Genomic DNA, 19,433 nt, shown 5'->3' with positions numbered 1-19,433 from the left:
CTCATATCCCCCTTTTTTTTGCATATTCCACACTACTAATGTTAGTAGTGTGTATGTGCAAAATTTGGTTGCTGTAGCTGCTAAAATAAAGGGTTAAATGGCGGAAAAAATTGGCGTGGGCTCCCGCGCAATTTTCTCCGCCAGAATGGTAAAGCCAGTGACTGGGCAGATATTAATAGCCTAGAGAGGGTCCATGGTTAAATAAATTTACAGGCAGGAGCTGCGCTAAAGCACTCGCTCGTGCCTGTAATCCCCGGGTGCTGAAAGGAAAGCTGGGTGATCTGTACTTACATTGAGTTGCGGTGAGGCGCCCTCTGGTGGATGAACTCATATGAACTCGAGCGTGGGAACTTTTCCAAGGCTCCAGTTCATGAGGACATCCAGCAGAGGGCGCCTCACTGCGACTCAATGTAAGTACAGATCACCCAGCTTTCCTTTCAGCACCCGGGGATTACAGGCACGAGCGAGTGCTTTAGCGCAGCTCCTGCCTGTAAATTGATTTAACCCCTTCAGAAGGATTTACATCGTGGGACTTGACAGATCCTCAGATGGTATGTATATTGTGGGTTTATTATTTTGCCAAGCGAGGGTCTTCAGGTGGATTGAGAGAGCAATAAAATACTAAAACCTGTGTGTTTATTTCATTAAAATAATTTTTAATAATGTGTGTGCGTGTGTGTTTTTTAACCCTTTCAGACAATTGGATTAATAATGGATATGTGTCATAATTGACGCCTCTCCATTATTAACCTGGCTTGATGTCACCTTACAATAGCAAGGTGGCATTAACCCTTCATTACCCCATATCCCACTGCTACACGGGAGTGGGAAGAAAGTGGCCAAGTGCCAGAATAGGCGCATCTTCCAGATGTGCCTTTTCTGGGGTGGCTGGGGGCAGATGTTTTTAGCCAGGGGGGCCAATAACCATGGACCCTCTCTCTAGGCTATTAATATCTGCCCTCAGTCACTGGCTTTACCATTCTGGCTGAGAAAATTGCGCGGGAGCCCACGCCAATTTTTTCCGCCATTTAACCCTTTATTTTAGCAGCTACAGCAACCAAATTTTGCACATACACACTACTAACATTAGTAGTGTGGAATATGCAAAAAAAAAAGGGGATATGAGATGGTTTACTGTATGTAAACCATGTCTCATATGTCGGGTTTGGGAAGGAGAAATGAAAAGCCGGCAATTGAATTACCGGCTTTTCACTAACACCGCTGCGTATTTCTCGCAAGTCACACTGCTGGTCCGTGTGGAATCCGTATTTTTCTCGCCCTCATAGACTTTCATTGGCGTATTTTTTGAGCAATACGCTGACAAACGCAGCATGCTGCGATTTTGTACGGTCGTAGAAAGCCGTATAATACGGATCCGTAATATACGGCTGATAGGACCAGACCCATTGAGAATAATTGTGCCGTTTGTTTGGCGAGTTTTACGGACGTATTTTCTGCGCTCTTACGTCCGTAAAACTCGCTAGTGTGACGCCGGCCTTATAGGGGGAATTGGGAGAGAAAGCTGTCAGCATGATCATTTGGCTGACAGCTATCTAGTGTGTTTGGGGCCATTAGTATTTACACTGAAAGGCAGGGATAATACCCCGCACTACAGTAGTATAGGGCATCACCGCAGCAATCAGAGGCTTGTATGTTGTATGATCATCATCGCACTAATGAGGATTGTTGAAAAAAGTCTAAAAAAGGCTTTTTAAAGGGAACCTGTCACTAGGATTATGCTGAGTAACCTACAGAAAGCTTCAGGCAGGGCCACCATCAGGGAATTACTGCCCTTAGTGGTATATGGGGCCCAGTGATCAAAGGGGGCCCGTAGTGAGCCCCATTACCAGGCCCTGGCGGCAGGATTCTGCTAGTGCAGTAACTAAACTTGCCGCACAGGTTCAATCACATGCTGGCAGCTTATGTCAGCGAGCATGTCGCCGGCGCATGACATCATTGTCATTCACCGGCAAGTCCGCACTTGAAATGGCTGGATGGGACGACGCTGCTGGAAGGCGGCCAGGTAAGGAGAAAGTGGGTTTTTATTTATTGAAAGCAGCAAGCCACAATATGTTTGGGCTGCAGGATAGAGACATATGGACTATGTGTCTCCATTCTGCCCCATGACTCTGCACCATGGGACAGGATGGAGACGGATGGGGGCAGGAACACAGAACAGGATGGAGACAGATGGGGCAAGAGCATGGGACTGGATGGAGACGGATGGGGGCAGGAACACAATACCGGATGGAAACAAATGGGGGCAGGAACACAGAACAGGATGGAGACGGATGGGGCAGGAACATGGGACTGGATGGAGACGGATGGGGCAGGAACATGATACAGGATGGAGATGGATGGGGAAGTATGGGGCTTGTTAAGCTAAATGTTCTCAACAAGTGCTTCAACTCATTCACAAAAAAACAAGTCCCCACTCAGATACGTCAATAGAAATTTAGGGGGCTTTCATGTTACTCGTAGCACAAAGACTCTGGAAGTGTGAATGACCCCCTTCCCCCACCCCCAAAAAGATCCAACGAATTCAGCACTCCAAATACTTCCCCTCTCTTATGGGCGCCACAGTGAACTTAAACCACGTTTAGCGTCCACATGTTTAGTAGTTCTGTAGCGATGAGAGTCCGTCTAATTTACGGGGTCCATATCTCCAGAAGCACAAGCTGAGCACAATGTACTGGGCACAACACTGACAGATTTGCGATTTTCACTCAGCAACAGCCACTGCTGTTTGTTTCCGGAAAACAATCATTGAATCAAAATCATCACGACACCTGTAGATAAATTTCCAGAGGGGTGTAATTTCCAAAATGGGGTCACTTAAGGGGAGGATTCTGCTCTTCAGCAGAAAATTGTTTGACACATTTCGTTCACAGTTTGATCCATTTCCAATCATTTTTTATTCACTGCACAACAGTATAAAAGTTTTTAAAATGGTGTCACTTTTGGGTATTTTCTGTCACATAGGTCTCTCAAAGTCTCTTCAGATGCAATGTGATCTTTACAAAAGTTGGTTTTGTAAATTTTGTTGGAAAATTAAGAAATTTTTGATCAACTTTTAACCCTTCTAACTTCTTAAAATAACATTGTTTAAAAAATGATGCTTACGTAAAATAGACATGTGGGGAATGTTATTTATTGAGTATTTTGTGTTATGAACATGTCAGCAGGATTTTGCTGAGTAACCTACAGACACTGTCAGGTTGGCAGTACCCAAGTGGCGCGATTAGAGATGTTGTCTTTGTTATCAGGGTAACAGCACTCTGTGCCTTGAGGGAACACCTGCCACTGAGGGGAACACAAACCACTGAGGGGAACACAAACCACTGAGGGGAACACAAACCACTGAGGGGAACACAAACCACTGAGAAGAATACCCGCCACTGAGGGGACATGCGGAGAATGTTATTTATTGAGTATTTTGTGGTATGAACATGTCAGCAGGATTTTGCTAAGTAACCTAGAGACACTGTCAGGTTAGCTGTACCCAAGTGGCACGATTAGAGATGTTGTCTGTTATCAGGGTAACAGCACTCTGTGCCCTGAGGGAACACCTGCCACTGAGGGAACACCCGCCACATCTGAAACATCTGGCAGCTGTGGATTGGACGCTGGGGCTGTACACAGTGCCCAATCTGCAGCGTTTCCTGACCGTGGAAACATACCCTAAGGCCGGGGTCACACTTGCAAGAAACTCGAGCGAGTCTCTTGCATCAATAACCGACACTGCCATCAGCACTTGGACAGGAGCGTTCAGCTGCATAGAAATACATGCAGTCGCACACTCCGGTCCCGAATGCAGTGCTAGGTATTGAGGTGCGAGACTCATGTGAGTTTCTTGCAAGTGTGACCAAGGCCTTAAATGCAATAAGTTTAAATGTAGAAAAAAAAAATGGAAAAAAATTTGTATGGGCTCCCGCGCAATTTTCAAAAATTAGCAGAGGAAAAGCCAGTGACTGGGGGTCGATGTTTATAGCCTGGGAAGGGGGTAATACCCATGGAGCTTCCCAGGCTATTAATGTCAGCTCACAGCTGTAAATTTAGCCTTTACTGGCTATCAAAATAGGGGTGCCCCCACAAAAATGGGGTGGGGCTCCCCCATAATTAATAACCAGTAAAGGCTATGCAGACAGCTGTGGGTTGATATTAATAGCCTAGGAAGGGGCCATGGATACTGCACCCCCCTTCCCGGCTACAGACACCAGTTCTCAGCTGCCCCAGAAAAGGTGCATCTCTAAGATGCACCAATTCCAGCACTTAGCCTCTCTCTTCCCACTTGCCCTGTTGCTGTGGAAAGTGGGGTAATAGTAGTGGGGGTTGATGTCACCTTTGTATGGTAAGGTGACATCAAGCCCAGCTTAGTAATGGACAGGCATCTATAAGATACCTATCAATTAATAATCCTATAGTTGTTAAGGGGTTAAATAAAGACTCTTAATGAACTAAAACACAACACCGTTAGACCATATTATTGTAACGCCTAATCCATGAAAAAAAAAAACACCACCACAAATACTCCCTGTTCCGATGTAATACATTTAATAATGAGAGTCCCAAGACAATCTCCCGTGTAGAGCTGTCACATAGGGTGATGTGACCGCTCTACAGGGGCTCCGATGACACACTGACTGGAGATAATACTCCCGCAGTGTATCATCAGAGTTCATGCTCTCACTTTGCGGCACCGCTGCATGGGAATTTCTCAGGCAGCGGTGCCACAAGTGACTGGACGAACTCCGGTAACCTCTATGCGGCGGCGTAATACAGTGCAGGAGGATACCTGCTGTCACTGTATCACCAGAGCCCCTGTAGAGCGGTAAAAGCTACCGATGTAACAGTTCTACACGGGAGATTGTCGTGGGAGACTTGATATTAAATGGATTACATAGAAACAGGGAGAATACTGTTGGATTATTTTTTATTTTTTGCAGGTGATCGAGGGCATCGGGGATTAGCTGTATGGTATTTATTGTATGTGTATATGTGTCTACTGTATATGTACCGTATGTACTCGAGTATAAGCTGAGGTTTACAGCCCCAAAAAATGGTCTGAAAGTGCCCCTCTTGGCTTATACTCGAGTCATGGTCGGCGGGTGAGGGGGAGCGACGACTGTCAAATACTCACCTGCTCCCGGAGCCCCTGACGCGGTCCCTGCATGTCCCACGGTCTCCGAGCATGGCAGCTTCTTCCCCTGTTCAGCGGTCACTGCTACCGCTCATTTAAGTAATGAATATGGACTCCATTCCCATAGGGGTGGAGCCGCATATTCATTACTATAATGAGCGGTACCATGTGACCGCTCACTACAGGAAGTTGCCGAGACTGGAGACCGTGGGACATGCAGGGACGGCGTCAGGAGCAGGTGAGTATTTCATATTCACCTTTCCGTGTTCCACCGACGCTCCGCCTTCCGCGTCCTCTGCACTGACTGTTCAGGTCAGAGGGCGCGATGACGTATTAGTGTGCGCGCCGCCCTCTGCCTCAACAGTTACTGCGGAGAGACGGGATGCTGAGGAGCAGCGACGAGAGGTGAGTATGTCTTTTTTTTAAAAAAAAATTTGACAGTAGCAGCAGCAGCATTACATGTGGCACAATGCTATATGGCGCATCTATGGGGCCATAAAGAACTGCACATGGAGCATCTATGGGACATATTTGTATATGGAGCATCTTATGGGGTCATAAAGAACTGCATGGAGCATTATATGGGGCTCCTGATTCAATATGGATATTCAAAAACACTTAAACTACTGATGTCTCAATTAATTTTACTTTTATTGGTATCTATTTTTATTTTTGACATTTACCGGTAGCTGCTGCATTTTCCACCCTAGGCTTATACTAGAGTCAATACGTTTTCCCAGTTTTTTATTGCAAAATTAGGGGGGGGGGTCGGCTTATACTCGAGTATATACTGTGTGCGTATATGTGTGTACTGTATGTGTAAATGTGTGTACTGTGCTTTTTTTTTTTTTTTTTACACTTGAACACAGTGGCCGGATGATAGGATTAATACTGTCCCAGCACCGGCTAGCCGTCACCGTAGCAGGCATAGCCGGATGGTAATAGTAGTCCCATCGGGCAATGCATGCCCACACACACACTTCTCCGCACACAGTCTCCGCCCACACACTCTTCCCCCTACCGATCTGCAGCGTTTTTGGCACTTAACTCCGCAGCAAATCCACAGATCTTTTTACACCAGCGGTTTTGCTGCAGATTTGACTGACACAATGGAAGTCAATGGGTGCAGATCCGCAAAACGAATTGACATGCTGCAGAAAATAAAACGCTGCAAGTCCGCGCGGATTTTCCAGCAGCAATTCTGGATTTCCCATTGACTAACATTGGTTGTGCACTACAGTGCGGATTTGATGCAATTCCGCTCATCCAAAAACGCTGCGGGCCCGCATCAAAATCTGCAACATGTGCACATAGCCTTATTCTTCTACATTGCAACAACATCCGTGTCTTTGTGCTGGTATCCCCAATAACAAGTCCACCCCCCCCGATAATTTCTCCTATTCAGCCCCCGATCCCACCACACAGCCCCCAGTGTTACACAGCCCCCCCCCCCCCCCCCGACATTACACAGCCCCCGATCCCACCACACATCCCCCCGGGCATTACACAGCCCCCGATCCCACCACACAGCCCCCAGTGTTACACAGCCCCCCCCCCCCCCGACATTACACAGCCCCCGATCCCACCACACATCCCCCCGGGCATTACACAGCCCCCGATCCCACCACACAGCCCCCCTGACATTACACAGCCCCCGATCCCACCACACAGCCCCCAGTGTTACACAGCCCCCCCCCCGACATTACACAGCCCCCGATCCCACCACACATCCCCCCGGGCATTACACAGCCCCCGATCCCACCACACAGCCCCCCTGACATTACACAGCCCCCGATCCCACCACACAGCCCCCCCCCCCGACATTACACAGCCCCCCCGACATTACACAGCCCCCGATCCCACCACACAGCCCCCCCCCGACATTACACAGCCCCCGATCCCACCACACAGCCCCCCCCGACATTACACAGCCCCCCCGACATTACACAGCCCCCGATCCCACCACACATCCCCCCGGGCATTACACAGCCCCCGATCCCACCACACAGCCCCCCTGACATTACACAGCCCCCGATCCCACCACACAGCCCCCCCCCCGACATTACACAGCCCCCGATCCCACCACAGCCCCCCCCCCCCCGACATTACACAGCCCCCCCCCCGACATTACACAGCCCCCCCGACATTACACAGCCCCCGATCCCACCACACAGCCCCCCCCCCCCCCCCGACATTACACAGCCCCCGATCCCACCACACATCCCCCCGGGCATTACACAGCCCCCTCCCGCCCGGCATTACACAGCCCCCGGCATTACACAGCCCCCATAAACCTTTCCTCACACTTCGCCCCTTTGTACCTGCAACTTCTTACACGTGACGGCAGCTGCTGTACTCGGGCGGGTAAAGCACCTGTGTGACGTGTGGCCATGTGACCATGTGAGGGGATGATGTCACATGAAGGGGCGGCGCCTGCAGCCTGAGCCCGGATGCTGGTTGTTGTGACTGGCTCGGAGGTGGTTCCTGCAGCTCCTCATACAGACTCCATTCTAGTTCCCTCTTCTTTAATGCGTTTTTTATGGAATTTCTCCAGGTGTGAATGGCGCAGACAGGAAGGTTCATTACACTGTTCTATATTTTATGGATTTTGACAAAAAAAAATGTTTTTCCTGATTTATAAATCTTACATTGTTATTGTCACTTTCTGTAATATAAATAATGATTTAGCGCTGATTGTTCAGTGTCACCAGAATGTGACGTCTCCCGTCTGTCACCGGTCCTGTCCGCAGCCGCGACACTGAGGACTGGGCAGAGCGTCACAGAGGCGTAACAGAGCGCAACCGACAGTCATAACAGAGCGCAACCGACAGTCACCATAACAGAGCGCAACCGACAGTCACCATAACAGAGCGCAACCGACAGTCATAACAGCGCCACCGACAGTCATAACAGAGCGCAACCGACAGTCATAACAGTGCAACCGACAGTCCTCATATTAGAGCGCCACCGACAGTCCTCATAATAGAGCAACCGACAGTCATAACAGCGCCACCGACAGTCACCATAATAGAGCTCAACCGACAGTCCTAATAGAGCTCAACCGACAGTCCTAATAGAGCGCAACCGACAGTCATAACAGAGCGCAACCGACAGTCATAACAGAGCGCAACCGACAGTCACCATAACAGAGCGCCACCGACAGTCATAACAGAGCGCAACCGACAGTCATAACAGCGCCACCGACAGTCATAACAGAGCGCAACCGACAGTCATAACAGAGCGCAACCGACAGTCATAACAGAGCGCAACCGACAGTCATAACAGAGCGCAACCGACAGTCATAACAGAGCGCAACCGACAGTCATAACAGAGCGCAACCGACAGTCATAACAGAGCGCAACCGACAGTCATAACAGAGCGCAACCGACAGTCATAACAGAGCGCAACCGACAGTCATAACAGAGCGCAACCGACAGTCATAACAGAGCGCAACCGACAGTCACCATAACAGAGCGCCACCGACAGTCATAACAGAGCGCAACCGACAGTCATAACAGAGCGCAACCGACAGTCATAACAGAGCGCAACCGACAGTCATAACAGAGCGCAACCGACAGTCATAACAGAGCGCAACCGACAGTCATAACAGAGCGCAACCGACAGTCATAACAGAGCGCAACCGACAGTCACCATAACAGAGCGCAACCGACAGTCATAACAGAGCGCAACCGACAGTCATAACAGAGCGCAACCGACAGTCATAACAGAGCGCAACCGACAGTCATAACAGAGCGCAACCGACAGTCATAACAGAGCGCAACCGACAGTCATAACAGAGCGCAACCGACAGTCACCATAACAGAGCGCCACCGACAGTCATAACAGAGCGCAACCGACAGTCATAACAGAGCGCAACCGACAGTCATAACAGAGCGCAACCGACAGTCATAACAGAGCGCAACCGACAGTCATAACAGAGCGCCACCGACAGTCATAACAGAGCGCAACCGACAGTCATAACAGAGCGCAACCGACAGTCCTCATAACAGCACAACCGACAGTCACCATAACAGAGCGCAACCGACAGTCATAACAGTGCAACCGACAGTCCTCATATTAGAGCGCCACCGACAGTCCTCATAATAGAGCAACCGACAGTCATAACAGCGCCACCGACAGTCACCATAATAGAGCGCAACCGACAGTCCTAATAGAGCTCAACCGACAGTCCTAATAGAGCTCAACCGACAGTCCTAATAGAGCGCAACCGACAGTCATAACAGAGCGCAACCGACAGTCATAACAGAGCGCAACCGACAGTCACCATAACAGAGCGCCACCGACAGTCATAACAGAGCGCAACCGACAGTCATAACAGCGCCACCGACAGTCATAACAGAGCGCAACCGACAGTCATAACAGAGCGCAACCGACAGTCATAACAGAGCGCAACCGACAGTCATAACAGAGCGCAACCGACAGTCATAACAGAGCGCAACCGACAGTCATAACAGAGCGCAACCGACAGTCACCATAACAGAGCGCCACCGACAGTCATAACAGAGCGCAACCGACAGTCATAACAGAGCGCAACCGACAGTCATAACAGAGCGCAACCGACAGTCATAACAGAGCGCAACCGACAGTCATAACAGAGCGCAACCGACAGTCATAACAGAGCGCAACCGACAGTCATAACAGAGCGCAACCGACAGTCACCATAACAGAGCGCAACCGACAGTCATAACAGAGCGCAACCGACAGTCATAACAGAGCGCAACCGACAGTCATAACAGAGCGCAACCGACAGTCATAACAGAGCGCAACCGACAGTCATAACAGAGCGCAACCGACAGTCATAACAGAGCGCAACCGACAGTCACCATAACAGAGCGCCACCGACAGTCATAACAGAGCGCAACCGACAGTCATAACAGAGCGCAACCGACAGTCATAACAGAGCGCAACCGACAGTCATAACAGAGCGCAACCGACAGTCATAACAGAGCGCCACCGACAGTCATAACAGAGCGCAACCGACAGTCATAACAGAGCGCAACCGACAGTCCTCATAACAGCACAACCAACAGTCACCATAACAGAGCGCAACCGACAGTCATAACAGCGCCACCGACAGTCCTCATAATAGAGCACAACCGACAGTCCTAATAGAGCGCAACCGACAGTCATAACAGTGCAACCGACAGTCCTAATAGAGCTCAACCGACAGTCCTAATAGAGCGCAACCGACAGTCATAACAGTGCAACCGACAGTCCTAATAGAGCTCAACCGACAGTCCTCATAATAGAGCGCAACCGACAGTCATAACAGTGCAACCGACAGTCACCATAACAGAGCGCCACCGACAGTCATAACAGCGCCACCGACAGTCACCATAACAGAGCGCCACCGACAGTCATAACAGAGCGCAACCGACAGTCATAACAGCGCCACCGACAGTCACCATAACAGAGCGCCACCGACAGTCATAACAGCGCCACCGACAGTCACCATAACAGAGCGCCACTGACAGTCATAACAGAGCGCAACCGACAGTCATAATAGAGCGCAACCGACAGTCACCATAATAGAGCAACCGACAGTCATAACAGAGCGCAACCGACAGTCCTCATAACAGCACAACCAACAGTCACCATAACAGAGCGCAACCGACAGTCATAACAGAGCGCAACCGACAGTCCTCATAATAGAGCACAACCGACAGTCATAACAGTGCAACCGACAGTCCTAATAGAGCTCAACCGACAGTCCTAATAGAGCGCAACCGACAGTCCTCATAATAGAGCGCAACCGACAGTCCTCATAATAGAGCGCAACCGACAGTCATAACAGTGCAACCGACATCCTCATAACAGAGCGCAACCGACAGTCATAACAGCGCAACCGACAGTCATAACAGAGCGCAACCGACAGTCATAATAGAGCGCAACCGACAGTCCTCATAATACAGCACAACCGACAGTCACCATAACAGAGCGCCACTGACAGTCATAACAGCGCAACCGACAGTCACCATAATAGAGCGCAACCGACAGTCATAACAGTGCAACCGACAGTCACCATAACAGAGCAACCGACAGGCGTAACAGCGCAACCAACAGTCCTACTAGAGCGCAACCGACAGTTCTCATAATAGAGCGCCACCGACAGTCATAACAGCGCAACCGACAGTCACCATAATAGAACGCAACCGACAGTCCTCATAATAGAGCGCCACCGACAGTCCTACTAGAGCGCAACCGACAGTTCTCATAATAGAGCGCAACCGACAGTCCTCATAATAGAGCGCCACCAACAGTCATAACAGTGCAACCGACAGTCATCATAACAGAGCGCAACCGACAGTCATCATAATAGAGCGCAACCGACAGTCATCATAACAGAGCGCCACCGACAGTCACCATAACAGAGCGCAACCGACAGTCATAACAGTGCAACCGACAGTCCTCATAACAGAGCGCAACCGACAGTTCTCATAACAGAGCAACCGACAGTCATCATAATACAGCGCAACCGACAGTCATCATAATAGAGCGCCACCGACAGTCATAACAGCGCAACCAACAGTCACCATAACAGAGCGCAACCGACAGTCCTCATAATAGAGCGCAACCGACAGTCATCATAATAGAGCGCCACCGACAGTCATAACAGCGCAACCAACAGTCACCATAACAGAGCGCCACCGACAGTCCTCATAATAGAGCGCAACCGACAGTCATCATAATACAGCGCAACCGACAGTCATCATAATAGAGCACCACCGACAGTCATAACAGCGCAACCAACAGTCACCATAACAGAGCGCAACCGACAGTCATCATAATACAGCGCAACCGACAGTCATCATAATAGAGCGCAACCGACAGTCATCATAATACAGCGCAACCGACAGTCATCATAATAGAGCGCAACCGACAGTCATCATAATAGAGCGCAACCGACAGTCATCATAATAGAGCGCAACCGACAGTCATCATAATAGAGCGCAACCGACAGTCATAATAGAGCGCAACTGACAGTCATCATAAGAGCGCAACCGACAGTCCTAATAGAGCGCAACCGACAGTCACCATAACAGAGCGCAACCGACAGTCCTCAGAGCTCAACCGACAGTCCTACTAGAGCGCAACCAACAGTTCTCATAATAGAGCGCAACTGACAGTCCTCATAACAGAGCGCAACCGACAGTCATCAAAATAGAGCGCAACCGACAGTCATCATAATACAGCGCAACCGACAGTCCTCATAATAGAGCGCAACCGACAGTCATCATAATACAGCGCAACCGACAGTCATCATAATAGAGCGCAACCGACAGTCATAACAGAGCGCAACCGACAGTCCTAATAGAGCACAACTGACAGTCATCATAACAGCGCAACCGACGGTCATCATAACAGAGCGCAACCGACAATCCTAATAGAACGCAACCGACAGTCATAACAGCGCAACCGACAGTCCTCATAACAGAGCGCAACCGACAGTTCTCATAATAGAGCGCAACCGACAGTCATTATCACAGAGCGCAACCGACAGTCCTAATAGAGCGCAACCTACAGTCATAACAGCGCAACCGACAGTCCTCATAACAGAGCGCAACCGACAGTTCTCATAATAGAGCGCAACCGACAGTTCTCATAATAGAGCGCAACCGACAGTCATTATAACAGAGCGCAACCGACAGTCCTAATAGAGCGCAACCTACAGTCATAACAGCGCAACCGACAGTCCTCATAACAGAGCGCAACCGACAGTCCTCATAACAGAGCGCAACCGACAGTCCTCATAACAGAGCGCAACCGACAGTCATAACAGAGCAATCGACAGTCATCAAAATAGAGCGCAACCGACAGTCATCATAATACAGCGCAACCGACAGTCCTCATAATAGAGCGCAACTGACAGTCATCATAATACAGCGCAACCGACAGTCCTCATAATAGAGCGCAACCGACAGTCATAACAGAGCGCAACCAACAGTCCTAATAGAGCGCAACTGACAGTTCTCATAACAGCGCAACCGACAGTCCTCATAACAGAGCGCAACCGACAGTCCTAATAGAGCGCAACCTACAGTCATAACAGCACAACCGACAGTCCTCATAACAGAGCGCAACCGACAGTCCTCATAATAGAGCGCAACCGACAGTCCTAATAGAGCGCAACCGACAGTCCTCCTAATAGAGCGCAACCGACAGTCCTAATAGAGTGCAGCCGACAGTCCTCAGAGCGCAACCGACAGTCCTCCTAATAGAGTGAAACCAACAGTCCTAATAGAGTACAACCAACAGTCCTTATAGAGCGCAGCCGACAGTCTTAATAGAGCGCAACCAACAGTCCTCCTAATAGAGCGCAGCCGACAGTCCTCCTAATAGAGCGCAACCGACAGGGCTCATAGAGCGCAACTGACAGTCCTCATAGAGCACAACCGACAGTCCTCCTAATAGAGCACAACCGACAGTCCTCCTAATAGAGCGAACCAACAGTCCTCCTAATAGAGCACAACCGACAGTCCTCCTAATAGAGCGCAACCGACAGTCCTAATAGAGCGCAACCGATAGTCCTCCGAATAGAGCGCAACCGACAGTCCTCCTAATAGAGCGCTACTGACACTCATCATAACAGAGTGCAAGCAACAGTCACCATTACAGAGCGCCACCGACAGTCACCATAACAGAGCGCCACATGAGAAGGGGTTACATACAAATTACAGATATCACTTACAGTAAACAAACTAACAATTACACACTGATACAGAGGGGCGAGGACCCTGCCCTTGCGAGCTTACATTCTACAGGATGGTGGGGAAGGAGACAATAGGTTGGGGGGTTGCGGCTGCTCCGGTGTTGGTGAGGCGGTAGCTTCGGTAGTGGGTGAGGAGGCAGCAGGGCAGTGCAGGCTGTAGGCTTTCCTGAAGAGGTGGGTTTACAAGTTCTGTCAGAAGGATCCAAATGTGGTTGATAGTCGGACATGTTGGGGCAAAGAATTCCTGAGGATGGAGGATATTCGGGATCACGTAACCTAAGTACCGGGCTTCCGTGAGACCTATCGCGCATTTCTTTGGGTTCGCTGTTAACCCCGCGATTCTGAGAGACTCCAGCACTGTTTATACCTGGGACAGGTGGTTATTCCAATTTGCACTTAATGTCATCTAAATATGCCGACGCGTATTTCTGATGACGCTCTAACACTATGTCCATAAGCTTTTGGAATGTGGCCAGAGCCCCATATAATCCGAAAGGCAAGACGACATAGTGATAGAGACCCGCTGGCATTACAAAAGCGTTTTTCCCTTCTCCGATTCTGTTGATGCGACCTGCAGTAACCTTTGGTGAGATCGAGCGTAGTGAAGTACTGGGCCTCCCCGTCTTTCAATTAGCTCATCCACCTGGGGCATTGGAAAGAGGTCTAACTTCGATACCTCATTCATTTTCCTGAAGTCAATACCAAAATGTAATGAGTCGACCTGTCTGGCTTTGGAATCAGCACAATGGAGCTAGCCCACTCACTCCAGGATTCCTCGATGACTCCTAACTGGAGCATTTGCTTCACTTTAGCCGCAATGGCTTGCCTCGGGGCCTCTGGCACTGGGTACAGTTTCATCAGTACCATTACTCGGGGCTCGGTGACAATGTCATGCTGTATCACTGAGTGTCAGCTCTGAGAATGCATCAATATTCCATTGCACCAGAGCCCAAGCCTCCCGTCACTGCTGTTATGTGAGGGGGTCACTTATTTTAACCTCACACCTGTCCGCTTATCTGGCTGATGCCAGAGGGTTCTCCGTTGGTATTGTGGCAGTTGCACTGCAGCGCAGTTGCATGCAACCTCCCCTAGGGGGCGCAGGTAAGGGGGACAAGGTAGCACTCACCGTGTAGCACCACAGTGCAAAGCACGGAGCGCCCATAGGAGGCAGCAGAGTAGTCAGACAGGCCGGTCCGCAACAAACAAGAGACCAGATACCAGAAGTAACAGCAGAGCACGTAGTCAGAGACAAGCCAGAAGTTAGAGCCAAATGGGAGCGCGGTATCGAAAATGTGAGAAGTAAGACGAAGTCGGGGTACAAGCCAGAGAGTTAAAAGCCAGTCGGGGATCGAAGTACAGAGACGGAAAACAAGAGGTGGAGTCAGAGATCAGGTCGAGTCATACACATTAGAGAACGGGTCTAAGGCCGGGATCACACATACACGAGATACGTCCGAGTCTCGCAGGTGAAAACCCATCTCTGGCACCGGCACTCCGGAGCGGAGCGTGCAGCTCCATGTATTGCTGTGCGGCTGCACGCTCCGCTCCGGAGTGCCAACGCCAGAGCTGGGTTTTCACCTGCAAGACTCGGATGTATCTCGCGTATGTATATGGATCTATCTATCCATCTATCTATAGATATATCTATCTATAGATAGATGGATATATATATAAATAGATAGATAATACCAAGCCCAATGTTTAGTAATAAACATAATAAAATGGTACATAAAGAGTTAAATAAAGACACACACACACTCTGCGTTAGGCCGGGGTAACACTTGCGAGAAACTCGCACCTCAGTACCCGGCATTGCGGCCGGCACTCGGGACAGGAGCGTTCAGCTGCATAGAAATACATGCAGCCACACGCTGCGGTCCTGAGTGCTGGCGGCAGTGCCGAGTATTGATGCGAGAGACTCGTGTGAGTTCCTCACAAGTGGAACCCCGGCCTTAAACGCAATATCTGTTTAATTTAAAAAAAAATGGCGTGGACTCCCACGCAATTTCTGCGCCAGAGAGGGAAAGCCAGCAACTGGGGGGCAATGTTTATAGCCTGGGAAGGGGTTAATACCAATGGATCTTTCCAGGCTATGAATATCAGCCCACAGGTGTATATTTAGCTTTTACTGGCTATTAAAATAGGGGGACCCCCCCAAAAAAACGAAGTGGGGTCCCCCTATAATCTACAAACACAGCTACAAACACGGCTACAAACACCAGCTCACAGCCGCCCATAAATGGGTCATTCTTTGCCATCTTTATTGTTCTACCAACCCATGCGACACCCTCGATAGCCTGGGAAAAAAAGAAGAAATAAACCAACAGAAATACTCCCTGGTCCGACGCAGTCCATTTAATAAGGAGTGTCCCACAACGATCTACCCTATAGAGCAGTTACATCAGGAGATGTGACTGCTGTATAGGTCTCCAGTGACACACTGACAAGAGACAATAGCTACTGCAGTATTATCACTGAAGAGGTTACCTGAGTTCATGTTCTCACTTTATGGCAACGCTGAGTGAGAATTTTCCCAAGCAGCAGTGCCACAAGTGACAGTATGAACTGTACTGAACTCCCGGCGGTGGAGTGATACAGTGCAGAGGATTACCTCCTCTCACTATCACCGGAGCCCCTGGAGAGCAGTCGCATCTGCCAATGTGACAGCTCTCCACGGGAGAATGTCGTGGGACACTCATTACATGGATTACTGCAGATCAGGAAGTATACTGTTGATCTTTTTATTTTAATTTTTTTCCAGGTGATCGAGGGCTTCGGGGACTAGGTGATTGGTGAGTATGTTCAGTACTGTATGTTGTATGTACTGTATGTTTATATGTGTGTGTTTTTTTTTTCTTTTACACTTTAACACAGTAGCCGGATGATGGGACGACTACTGTCCCATCATCATCCGGCTACCTGTCACTGTAGCAGGCATAGCCGATGGGACTTGGGACTACACTGTGTGCAGAATTATTAGGCAAGTTGTATTTTAGAGGATTATTTTTTATTATTAATCAACTACTATGTTCTCAATCAACCCAGAAAACTTGTAAATATCAAAAGCTCAATATTTTTGGAAGTTGGAGTGGTTTTTTTTTTAGATTTGGCTATCTTAGGAGGATATCTGTTTGTGCAGGTAACTATTACTGTGCAGAATTATTAGGCAACTTAATAAAAACCAAATATATTCCCATCTCACTTGTTTATTTTTACCAGGTAAACCAATATAACTGCACAAAATTTAGAAATAAACATTTCTGACATGCAAAAACAAAACCCCAAAAAATTTGTTATCAATATAGCCACCTTTCTTTATGATGACACTCAACAGCCTTCCATCCAAAGATTCTGTCAGTTGCTTGATCTGTCTACGATCAACAGCAGCCATCCAGGCACTGTTCCGAGAGGTGTAATGTTATCCCTCCCTGTAGATCTCACATTTTATGAGGGACCACAGGTTCTCTATGGGGTTCAGATCAGGTGAACAAGGGGGCCATGTCATTATTTTTTCTTCTTTGAGGCCTTTACTGGCCAGCCACGCTGTGGAGTAGTTGGAGGCATGTGATGGAGCATTGTCCTGCATGAAAATCATGTTTTTCTTGAACGATACCGACTTCTTCCTGTACCACTGCTTGAAGAAGTTGTCTTCCAGAAACTGGCAGTAGGTCTGGGAGTTGAGCTTCACTCCATCCTCAACCCAAAAAGGTCCCACAAGTTCATCTTTGATGATACCAGCCCATACCAGCACCCCACCTCCACCTTGCTGGCGTCTGAGTCGGAGTGGAGCTCTCTGCCCTTTACTGATCCAGCCTCTGGCCCATCAAGAGTCACTCTCATTTCATCAGTCCATAAAACCTTTGAAAAGTCAGTCTTAAGATATTTCTTGGCCCAGGCTTGACGCTTTATCGTATTTTTCTTGTTCAAAGGTGGTCGTTTTTCAGTCTTCCTTACCTTGGCCATGTCCCTGAGTATCGCACACCTTGTGCTTTTTGTTACTCCAGTAATGTTGCAGCTCTGAAATATGGCAAAACTGGTGGCAAATGGCATCTTGGCAGCTTTACGCTTGATTTTCCTCAATTCATGGGCAGTTTTTTTGCGCCTTTTTTGCCCAACACGTTTCTTGCGACCCTGTTGGCTATTTGCCATGAAACGCTTGATTGTTTGGTGATCACGCTTCAAAAGTTTGGCAATTTCAAGACTGCTGCATCAAATCTCTCAGCCCGTCAAATCTCTCTTCTGACCCATTTTGCCAAAGGAAAGAAAGTTGCCTAGTAATTAAGCACACCTTATATAGGATTTTGCTGTCATTAAACAACACCCCTCCTCATTACAGAGATGCACATCAGCAGATTTACTTAATTGGCTCTCAAGCCTGAACAGCTTGGAGTAGGACAACATGTATAAAAAGTATCATGTGATCAAAATATAACTTGCCTAATAATTCTGCACAGAGTGTAGTAGTCCCTTTGGATAATGCTTGCCCAGCACACCCACTCACACACAGATACGCACAAACACCCTCACACAGACATGCACATCTTCTCCGCTCACACACATAGTTACCGCCGACACACTCTTCCCCATCTGCAGCATTTCTGGTAAGCAAAACCGCAGTTCTTTTTTTAAACCTGCGGTTTTGCTGCGGATTGGCCTGACACAATGGAAGTCAATGGGTGAAAAAATGCTGCAGATCTGCAAAAAGAATTGACATGCTGCGGAAAAAAAACGCTACAAACCCAAACATAACATGTGCACACCAAATGTCCATTTCACACACATTGACTAACATTGCTTGTGCACTACATGTCGGATTTGATGCAATTCTGTGCGTTCAAAAATGCTGCAGATCCGCATCAAAACCTGCAACGTGTGCACATAGCCTTATTTATTCTCTTCTGGACTGCTACAACTGTCTACTGATTTGGTAAGAGGGAGACCAACTTTCTCCACTCTAATCCGTCCTGAATGCATCAACCAGAGTCGTATTTCTGTCCAACCACTAGACCAATGCCTCCACCCTGTGCCCGTCATTACACTTGTTACCCATCAGCTAGACTCCAATATAAAATTCTCTCTCACCCACAAAGCTCTCTACCTATGCCCTCCATTCTCCAACTGATGTAAGACTAACATCCTCCATAATCTGAATCTCGCATCTTTGTCTCCAAGGCTTCTCTTGTGCTGCGCCAATTTTCCGTACACCTTGTACACACACAGCTCCGCTCCGTACCATTGCACTCACATGGCTCTTCTCCATACACACATGGATCCGCTCCGTACACGTTCTACACACGTGGCTCCACTCCCTACACATCGTACACACATGGATCTGCTCCGTACACGTTCTACACATGCGACTCCACTCCGTACAAATCGTACACACGCGGCTCCGATCCGTACACCTCTTACACACACGGCTCCGATCCGTACACCTCGTACACACACGGCTCCGCTCCGTACACCTCGGACACACATGGCTCCGCTCTGTACACCACGTACACACATGGCTCCGCTCCGTACACCTCGTAGACACATGGCTCCGCTCCATACACCTCGTAG

General features: G+C 48.8%; 2 protein-coding genes across 4 annotated transcripts in view; both read right to left on the bottom strand.

The window, feature by feature from the left end:
* Positions 1-7,539, bottom strand: part of LOC143767453 (uncharacterized) — an 80,509-nt gene extending 72,970 nt beyond the window's left edge. For 2 of the 3 annotated variants that reach the window (XM_077255793.1, XM_077255795.1), the window contains exon 1: positions 7,462-7,539. The gene's annotated coding sequence lies outside the window, so the exon portion shown is untranslated. The remainder of the gene's footprint in view (positions 1-7,461) is intronic. The other variant, XM_077255794.1, reaches the window with a different exon arrangement.
* The window catches only part of LOC143767471 (uncharacterized), a 432,524-nt gene that overhangs the window by 333,223 nt on the left and 79,868 nt on the right, over positions 1-19,433 (bottom strand). The window lies entirely within an intron of this gene.

Source organism: Ranitomeya variabilis, chromosome 4 (genome assembly GCF_051348905.1).
Source record: "Ranitomeya variabilis isolate aRanVar5 chromosome 4, aRanVar5.hap1, whole genome shotgun sequence".
Lineage (NCBI taxonomy): Eukaryota > Metazoa > Chordata > Amphibia > Anura > Dendrobatidae > Ranitomeya > Ranitomeya variabilis.
The sequence above is the reverse complement of the archived record's forward strand: the minus strand, read 5'-3'. Positions and strand labels throughout refer to the sequence as shown.